Genomic DNA, 11,126 nt, shown 5'->3' on the forward strand with positions numbered 1-11,126 from the left:
TTCACCCAAAACTTGAAAACTTCAAAACACAAAACTCAATAGAAATCTCGTGAGCTCCGTTAGCGAAAGAAAACAAAAGACTGTTGAAATATATTGCCCGCCTCCCTTCATCAGTTCGGACTTTTGGATGAGTTGGCTGGAGCATGAATTCAATATGGTATCAGAGCCAAGAGGTCTTGAGTTCAAGACCCTGCCAACACAGTATTAAATAAAACACGATTCTGCGGGCTACATCGATCCCATGTCTAAGGACTATAACAACCTACACGTGAGGGGGAGTGTTGAAATATATTGCTTGCCTCCCTCCATCAGTTCGGACTTTTGGATGAGTTGGCTGGTGCATGAATTCAATATGGTATCCGAGCCAAGAGGTCTAGTGTTCAAGACCCTGCCAACGCAGTATTAAATAATACGATTCTGTGGCCTACATCGATCCCATGTCTAAGGACTAAAATAGCCTAGACGTGAGGGGGAGTGTTGAAATATATTGCCCACCTCCCTTCATCAGTTCGGACCTCTTAGCGGGAGGCGGGCAATATATTTCAACACTCACCCTCACGTCTAGGCTTTTATAGTCCTTAGACATGGGATCGATGTAGCCCGCAGAATCGTTTTATTTAATACTGCGTTGGCAGGGTCTTGAACTCAAGACCTCTTGGCTCGGATACCATATTGAATTCATGCTCCAACCAACACATCCAAAATTCCGAACTGATGGAGGGAGGTGGGCAATATATTTCAACACTCCCCCTCACGTCTAGGCTATTTTCGTCCTTAGACATGGGATCGATGTAGGCCGCAGAATCATATTATTTAATACTGCGTTGGCAGGGTCTTGAACTCTAGACCTCTTGGCTCGGATACCATATTGAATTCATGCACCAGCCAACTCATCCAAAAGTCTGAACTGATGGAGGGAGGCAGGCAATATATCTCAACACTCCCCCTCACGTCTAGGATGTTATAGTCCTTAGACGTGGGATCGATGTAGCCCACAGAATCGTGTTTTATTTAATACTGCGTTGGCAGGGTCTTGAACTCAAGACCTCTTGGCTCTGATACCATATTGAATTCATGCTCCAGCCAACTCATCCAAAAGTCCGAACTGATGAAGGGAGGCGGGCAATATATTTCAACACTCCCCCTCACGTCTAGGCTATTTTAGTCCTTAGACGTCGGATCGATGTAGGCCACAGAATTGTTTTTATGTAATACTGCATTGGCAGAGTCTTGAATTCAAGACCTCTTGGCTCGGATACCATATTGAATTCATGCACCAGACAACTCATCCTAAAGTCCAAACTGATGGAGGGAGGTGGGCAATATATTTCAACAAAGACAACTTCAAGGTACTGTAGTGAACTCATTCTTTATTTTATATTGGTGTTAAACCTACTGTATTCCAACTTCACTATGGATTATAAACTATTTAACTAGCCATAGATTCATCAAAATAAGCAAACAACACACGAAAAACAGAATCTGTCAAAAACAGAACAGTCTATAGTAATCTGTAACTAACGCAAACTTCTGGAACTCCAAAAAAATCTACCAAAATAGGACGACCTAGAAAATTTGTTTATTTATCAGCAGCAATTGGAATCAGTATTTTATCATGTTCTGGTGATTTTTAACAATTGTTTTCGTGAATAGAAAGTTTCTGGAAATTACAGCAAGATCAAATAACTATCATCCAAGAAGATCCTATAGGTCTAACTTGGCACAAACACTAACTAAAACACAAAATCACATCTAAACAGAAGGTAGATGGATTATTTATTCCTAAACAGAAGAAAAAACAAAAACAAAATTGGGTTGCCTCCCAACAAGAGCTATCGTTTAACGCCCCTAGCTAGGCATAAAAGCGAGAATAGATCCAGGTATTGCCATATTTGGTAGGCAATCCATAAGTGGCTCTCATGATAGTTTCATATGGCAATTTTATTTTCTTTCTAGGAAAGTGTTCCATGCCCTTTTTTAATGGAAATTGAAATCTAATATTCCCTTCCTTCATATCAATAATTGCACCAACCGTTCTAAGGAAAGGTCTACTGAGAATAATAGGCCAAGAAGGATTGCAATCTATATCAAGAACGATAAAATCTACGGGCACATAATTCATATTTGCAACAATAATAACATCATTAATCCTTCCCATAGGTTTCTTAATAGTGGAATCCGCAAGATGCAAGTTTGGAGAGCAATCATCAAAATCACGGAAATCACACAAAGTTTTGGGAATAGTGGAGACACTAGCACCCAAATCACACAAAGCATAAAACTCATGATCTTTAATCATAATTTTCATAGTTGGTTCCCACTCATCATGGAGTTTTCTAGGGATAGAAACTTTCAACTCAAGTTTTTCTTCATAAGATTGCATCAAGGCATCAACGATATGTTCGGTAAAGGCTTTATTTTGACTATAAGCATGCGGAGAATTTAGCACGGATTGCAACAAGGAAATACAATCAATTAAAGAGAAACTTTCATAATTAAATTCCTTGAAATCCAATATAGTGGGTTTAGCAACATCTAGGGTTTTATTTCTTTCAATCCCACTTTTATCAATTTCATCATCAAGATCTAAATACTCTGAATTTTTGGAATGCCTTCTAGGTAAAGGAAGATCATATTCAGTTTCATCAAGATTCATATTGTAAAAAAAGATTTAATAGGGGACACATCTATAACTGTTAGATCTTCATCTCAATTTTCATAGGAATTGGAAGAACACGCTTTAATAAAGGCATCTTTCGTAGCACACATCCTAGCGGTTCTTTCCTTGCACTCATCAATGGAAATTCTCATGGCTTTGAGAGACTCATTGATATCATGCTTAGGAGGAATAGATCTAAGCTTTAAAGAATCAACCTCAAGAGAAATTCTATCAACGTTCCTAGCCAAATCATCAACTTTAAGCAATTTCTCTTCAAGCAAAGCATTAAAATTATTTTGTGAATTTATAAACTCTTTAACACTATTCTCAAATTCAGAGGGCATCTTATTAAAATTTCCATAAGAGTTGTTGTAGGAATTTCCATAATTATTAGAAGGATTACTAGGATAAGGCCTAGGATTAAAATTCCCTGTATACGTGTTGTTACCAAAATTATTCCTACCAACAAAATTCACATCCATAGATTCATTATTATTCTCAATCAAATTAGACAAAGGCATATCATTAGGATTAGAAGAAACACTCTTGGTAGCAAATAATTTCATAAGTTCATCCATCTTTCCACTCAAAACGTTGATTTCTTCTATCGCATGCACTTTTTTATTAGTAGATCTTTCAGTATGCCATTGAGAATAATTAACCATAATATTATCTAGGAGTTTAGTAGCATCTCCTAAAGTGATTTCCATAAAAGTGGCTCCCGCGGCCGAATCTAAAAGATTTCTAGAAGCAAAATTCAATCCGGCATAAATTTTTTGTATAATGATCCACAAGTTCAAACCATGAGTAGGACAATTACGTATCATTAATTTCATTCTCTCCCAAGCTTGTGCAACATGTTCATGATCAAGTTGCTTAAAATTCATAATGTCGTTTCTAAGAGAGATGATCTTAGTGGGAGGAAAATACTTAGAGATAAAAGCATATTTGCACTTGTTCCAAGAATCAATACTATTTTTAGGCAAAGACGAAAACCAAGCTTTAGCACGGTCTCTAAGCGAAAAAGGAAATAGTTTCAATTTAACAACGTCATTATCAACATCTTTCTTATTTTGCATATCACATAAATCAACGAAGCTATTCAGATGAGTAGCGACATCTTCACTAGGAAGGCCGGCGAATTGATCTTTCATAACAAGATTCAACAAAGCAGTATTGATTTCACAAGATTCAGTATTGGCAAGAGGAGCAATCGGAGTGCTAAGGAAACCATTATTGTTGTTATTGGTGAAGTCACACAATTTGGTAGTATCTTCAGCCATCGCGACAAACAAGCAATCCAACACACGAGCAAACAAAAGGCAGGCGAGAAAAAGGCAAACGGAAAAGAGAGGGCGAATAAAACGGCAAGGGTGAAGTGGGGGAGAGGAAAACGAGAGGCAAATGGCAACTAATGTAATGCGGGAGATAGGGATTGTGATGGGTACTTGGTATGTTGACTTTTGCGCAGACTCCCCGGCAACGGCGCCAGAAATTCTTCTTGCTACCTCTTGAGCACTGCGTTAGATTTCCCCGAAGAGGAGAGGATGATGCAGCAAAGTAGCGTAAGTATTTCCTTCAGTTTTTGAGAACCAAGGTATCAATCCAGTAGGAGGCTACACGCAAGTCCCTTGTACCTACACAAAACAATAGCTCAATGCAACCAACGCGATTAGGGGTTGGCAATCCATTCACGGTCACTTACGGGAGTGAGATCTGATAGAGATGATAGATAATATTTTTGGTATCTTTGGTATAAAGATGCAAAGTAAAAACTAAAAGGCAAAGTAAAAAGAAAAGCAATAATAAAGTGGTGGACATTGGTATGATGGGAATAGAACCGGGGGGGGGGGGGGGGCATAGGTTTCACGAGTGGCTTGTCTCAAGAGCATAAGTATTCTACGGTGGGTGAACAAATTACTGTTGAGCAATTGACAGAATTGAGCGTAGTTATGAGAATATCTAGTTATGATCATGTATATAGGCATCACATCCGAGACAAGTAGACCGACTCCTGCCTGCATCTACTACTATTACTCCACTCATCGACCGCTATCCAGCATGCATCTAGAGTATTAAGTTAAAAACAGAGTAACGCCTTAAGCAAGATGACATGATGTAGAGGGATAGTTTCATGCAATATGATAAAAACCCCATCTTGTTATCCTCGATGGCAACAATACAATACGTTCCTTGCTGCCCCTTCTGTCACTAGGAAAGGACACCGCAAGATTGAACCCAAAGCTAAGCACTTCTCCCATGGCAAGAAAAACCAATCTAGTAGGCCAAACCAAACTGATAATTGGAAGAGACTTGCAAAGATAACCAATCATACATAAAAGAATTCAGAGAAGATTCAAATATTATTCATAGATAGACTTGATCATAAACCCACAATTCATTGGTCTCAACAAACACACCGCAAAAGAAGATTACATCGAGTAGATCTCCACGAGAGAGGGGGAGAACATTGTATTGAGATCCAAAAAGAGAGAAGAAGCCTTCTAGCTAATAACTATGGACCCGAAGGTCGGAGGTAAAGTATTCACACTTCATCGGAGAGGCTATGATGATGTAGAAGCCCTCCATGATGATGGCCCTCTCCGGCGGAGCTCCGGAACAGGCCCCAAGATGGGATCTCGTGGGTACAGAAGGTTGCAGCGGTGGAATTAGGTTTTTGGCTCCATTTTTGATCGTTTGGGGGTACGTAGGTATATATAGGAGGAAGGAGTATGACGGTGGAGCTCCAAGGGGCCCACGAGGCAGGGGGCGCGCCCTAGGGGGGTGGGCGCGCCCCCACCCTCGTGACCGCCTCTTTTGTTCCTTGGAGTAGGGTCCAAGTCTCCTGGATCACGTTCGGTGAGAAAATCTTGTTCCCGAAGGTTTCATTCCGTTTGGACTCCGTTTGATATTTTGTTTCTCCGAAACACTGAATTAGGCAAAAAAAACAGCAATTCTGGGCTGGGCCTCCGGTTAATAGGTTAGTCCCAAAAATAATATAAAAGTGGAAAATAAATCCCAATATAGTCCAAAAACAGTAGATAATATATCATGGAGCAATCAAAAATTATAGATACGTTGGAGACGTATCACTTATATCTTCCTCAAAACAGCCACCATACCTACCTAGCTATCATGGCACTTCCATAGCCATTCCGAGATATATTGCCATGCAACTTCCATCATCATCATATACATGACTTGAGCATTCATTTTCATATTGCTTTGCATGATCATAAGATAGCTAGCATGATATTTTCATGGCTTTTCCATTTTTTGATATCTTTGCTACGCTAGATAATTGCACATCCCGGTACACCACCGTAGGCATTCATATAGAGTCATATCTTTGTTCTAGTATTGAGTTGTAAGTAAATAAAAGTGTGATGATCATCATTATTAGAACATTGTCGGAGGTGAGGTTATCAAAATAAAATAGGCCAAACAAGCCCAAATAAAAAAGAGAGGCCAAATAATCCCACCAAAAAAAGACAAAAAATGAGAGAAAAGAGAGAAGGGACAATGTTACTATCCTTTTACCACACTTGTGCTTTAGAGTAGCACCATGTTCTTCATATAGAGAGTCTCTTGAGTTATCAGTTTCATATACTAGTGGGAATTTTCATTATAGAACTTGGCTTGTATATTCCAACGATGGGCTTCCTCAAATGCCCTAGGTCTTCATGAGCAAGCAAGTTGGATGCACACCCACTTAGTTTCAGTTTGAGCTTTCATACACTTATAGATGTTAGTGCATCCGTTGCATGGCAATTCCTACTCCTCGCATTGACATCAATTGATGGGCATCTCCATATAGCCCGTTGTTTAGCCACGTCGATGTGAGACTTTCTACTTTTTGTCTTCTCCACACAACCTCCACCATCATATTCTATTCCACCTATAGTGTTATGTCCATGGCTCACGCTCATGTGTTTCATGAAAGTTGAAAAGTTTTGAGAACATCAAAAGTATGAAACAATTGCTTGGCTTGTCATCGGGGTTGTGCATGATTTGAATATTTTGTGTGGTGAAGATGGAGCATAGCCAGACCATATGATTTTGTAGGGATAACTTTCTTTGGCCATGTTATTTTGAAAAGACATGATTGCTTTATAAGTATGCTTGAAGTATTATTGACTTAATGTCAAATGATAGACTATTGCTTTGAATCACTCGTGTCTTAATATTCATGCCATAATTAGATCACATGATCAAGATTATGCTAGGTAGCATTCCACATCAAAATTATTATTTTTATCATTTACCTACTCGAGGACGAGCAGGAATTAAGCTTGGGCATGCTGATACGTCACCGTCATATCTATAATTTTTTATTGTTCCATGCCAATACTATACAACTTTCATATACTTTTGGCAACTTTTTATACTATTTTTTGGGACTAACATATTGATCCAGTGCCTAGTGCCAGTTCCTGTTTGTTGCATGTTTTTTGTTTCGCAGAAAATCCATATCAAACGGAGTCCAAATGGGATAAAAAGTGACTGAGATTTTTTTGGAATATATGTGATTTTTTGGAAGAAGAATCAACGAGAGACGATGCCCGAGGGGGCCACGAGGCAGGGGGCGCACCCAAGGGGTCAGGAACGCCCTGGGCCCTCGTGGCCACCCCGTAAGGCGGTTGGTGCCCTTCTTTCACCCCAAGAAAGCTAATATCCAGATAAAAATCATGTCCGAATTTCAGCCCAATCGGAGTTACGGATCTCCGGGAATATAAGAAACGGTGAAAGGGCAGAATCTGGAAGGCAGAAACAGAGAGAGACAGAGAGACATATCCAATCTCGGAGGGGCTCTCGCCCCTCCACCACCATGGAAGACATGGACCAGAGGGGAAACCCTTCTCCCATCAAGGGAGAAGGTCAAGGAAGAAGAAGAAGAATGGGGGGCCCTCTCCCCCTCTCTTCCGGTGGCGCCGAAACACCGCCGCGGCCATCATCATCACCGCGATCTACACCAACACCTCCGTCATCTTCACCAACATCTTCATCACCTTCCCCCATCTATCTACAGTGGTCCACTCTCCTGCAACCCGTTGTGCCCTCTACTTGAACATGGTGCTTTATTCTTCATATTATTATCCATTGATGTGTTGCCATCCTATGATGTCTGAGTAGATTTTCGTTGTCCTATCGGTAATTGGTGAATTGCTATGATTGGTTTAAATTGCTTGTGGTTATGTTGCTGTCCTTTGGTGCCCATCATATGAGCGCGCGCGTGGATCACACCATAGGGTTAGTTGTATGTTGATAGGACTATGTATTGGAGGGCAAGAGTGACAGAAGCTTCAACCTAGCATAGAAATTGATGCATACGGGATTGAAGGGGGACCCATATATCTTAATGCTATGGTTGGGTTTTACCTTAATGAATGTTAGTAGTTGCGGATGCTTGCTAATAGTTCCAATCATAAGTGCATAGAATTCCAAGTCAGGGATGACATGCTAGCAGTGGCCTCTCCCACATAAAACTTGCTATCGGTCTAGTAATGTAGTCAATTGCATAGGGACAATTTCGCAACTCCTACCACCACTTTTCCACACTCGCTATACTAACTTTATTGCTTCTTTACCTAAAACAGCCCCTAGGTTTTATTTACGTGCTCTTTATTATCTTGCAAACCTATCCCGTTACACCTACAAAGTAATTCTAGTTTCATACTTGTTCTTAGGTAAAGCGACGTTAAGCGTGCGTAGAGTTGTATCGGTGGTCGATAGAAATTGAGGGAATATTTGTTCTACCTTTAGCTCCTTGTTGGGTTCGACACTCTTACTTATCCAAAGAGGCTACAATTGATCCCCTATACATGTGGGTTATCAATCATTTCAGACAAAACGCGTGCCCCAGAGATATGGGTGCCAATGGCGCACTAGATGGACGATGTGAATCAACTCTCGTCCTTATGCAGCGACTTTGACGTGGCACGAGGCTATAAGGCGGCTGAAGAAGGCTACAACTCGATCCGCCTTGGTGTAACACAAACCACAAACTTAAGGTGTCGCGGTCAACGATGAATTGCTTTCAGAAATTCTTCATGTGTTGTACTGGTGTCATCGTGAGTGTTGCTTCAATTTGTCAAAGTCAGTTGTCGCTTGAGCCGACGAACGATGCCCCTCTTTTTCTAAGAGCGCCATTAGGGGTTATAGCCCTGAAGTCGCAAATGAACTTGCGGTAGTTGCCCACCAGTCCAAGGAATACATGCAAGACGATAATGGTTCATGGTGCCGGTCAATCCCTCACACTCTGAACCTTGGCAGGATCCATAGCTGCCCCCCTTTGCTGAGATGATGTGGCTTAACATGCCATTGTTTCATCCCAAAAAATGCACTTGGGCCGTTTAAGCGCCATCTGATGCTACTACATCAACTGGAATACATCATGCACATGGCGTAGGTGGTCAACCCAAGATTTGCTACAAATCAAGATATATTAAGAAACACGGGGACAAATCTTTGTAAGAAGGGCCAAAGGACGACATTCATCAAGTCTTGAAATGTCAATGTAGCCTTTGTCAAGCCGAAAGGCATGGCTAGAAACTCAGCCTCCCATGGGTGCAGGATGCTGTCTTGCGGGTGTCATTGACGTGCATTATGATTTGGTGGTATCCCGAGCGCAAGTCGAACTTAGTGAAATAGCAAGCGACCTTGAGTCCGTTGAGAAACTCGTCCACCAATGGGATGGGGAACTTGTCCTTGGGGGCGTGCTTATTGAGGGCGTAGTAGTTGATGCAGAAACTCCATGAGTCATCTTACTTCCTGACCAAAAGGATTGGGACTAAAATTCATAATGGCTCCTTCGAATCAATTCCTGATCTAGCATATTGGGGCATTGCTGCTCAATCTCGTCCTTTTGAGGTGTGATAGCGATATGGACGGACCACCGACGACGGTACTGAAAACCGTTAGTAGTCCCAATAGGGCAGAGCACGTGACCGGAAGTACTAGAAGGGATCGCACATGGGGGTACCTAAGGTTCGAACCCTTGTCTTGGAGATAATACCCTACTCCCGCTTTTGCTTTGATTGATGTGGGGAAAACGCCTCGTGTGAGGGAGTTACAATATGCATGGAGATGTTGCTATTGAGACTATGACTAGATGTCAGATGGCTCAAACTACCCCTAGGAGTCGCCTTATAAAGGGAGACGAGTCCTTAAGTTACACGGTTTGCTTACCAACCTAGAGCCCCAATCGGATGGATAGTCTCTGACTTGCATCAAAGGTTCGGATCTTCTGGAAACAAGGGGGGCGCTTGGTGAGAGCCCCATGGGGTGGGCACCACCATATCGTGCACCGTCGGGTATGAGCCATCGGTGTTGTACACCGTCAACCAGCATTGGAGCCACCCTTGTAAGGCACTACTAGGGAAAAGGCTAGCAGTAGCGCGGGTTTTAGGTATATCAGTAGCGCGGGGACCGGCGCTCCTAATAAGGCGCTACACCTAACACGTACCAGTAGCGCGTGCTCACCAGCGCGCTTCATGAAAGCTCGCTCCTGCTAATAGCTCTAGTGCTCTTTGCCTGGACGCGCTACTGCTATCGTGGCGTTGTTGCTAACTTTTCTCCACTCGCTACTGCTAATTTTAGTAGTTTTTGTTTTTTTCTGCATATTTGTTTTGTATTTGAACAGACTTTATAGAAGAATCTTTAGCAGATACAAATGTCATCATGATACACATACCAATGGCTGCGAGACAACAAACGTAATCATAGCATAAACATACAAATAGTCTCATCATAATCATCATCCAACACAAAGTGGTATCTTGTCATCATCTCGAAAATAGCGATACATGCAAGTCTCGAATACTTGCAACTACAACGTCATCCATCTAAACAATGGTATATGCGAGAAGAGCTATCACTATGAGTGAGAACGGAACTATGCAGTACATGAGGCGACGGTTACGAGTCCTCTCTCGCGCTAGCGTGAACCTCAAGTAACTAGCTTCTCCTTCTTGTCTACATCCTCAACGACATAGCACCGCCATCTCGCCATCAAGAAACTAGGTACCTGTTAGAGATGCATGTTCATCAAGAGGATGTACAATCATATGCAACAAAATATATTAGAGCAACACGAAAAAGAAAGGGTTAATTAGCAACTAGATGCAACATACAGTACGCAAACTAATTAACTAGAGGTGCGTAGGTCGTCGTACCCAAACAAACAAAGCAGTGTTATGCAAGTTCGGCAGGGACCATGGACATCGCAAAGTTTCATCGCTATAGAAAGTATACAAGTTCAACCGACACGTATCATCATCATCGGCATCGTAAATCACTAGAAGTTCCATCCTTCCATATCATCGAGGATGGACCTTAGCTTCTTGAACGGCGTGAGGTCTTGACGTTGCATGCCTATGCGAGTTCGGACGTCAGCTCGTGATATTGGGCCGTGGTGGAACATCCCCTTCTCATCGATGACTTCTTTCATGATGATCGCCGCAATGTC

This window comes from Triticum urartu, chromosome 5A (assembly GCF_056163025.1).
Source record: "Triticum urartu cultivar PI428250 chromosome 5A, HENAU_Tu73, whole genome shotgun sequence".
Lineage (NCBI taxonomy): Eukaryota > Viridiplantae > Streptophyta > Magnoliopsida > Poales > Poaceae > Triticum > Triticum urartu.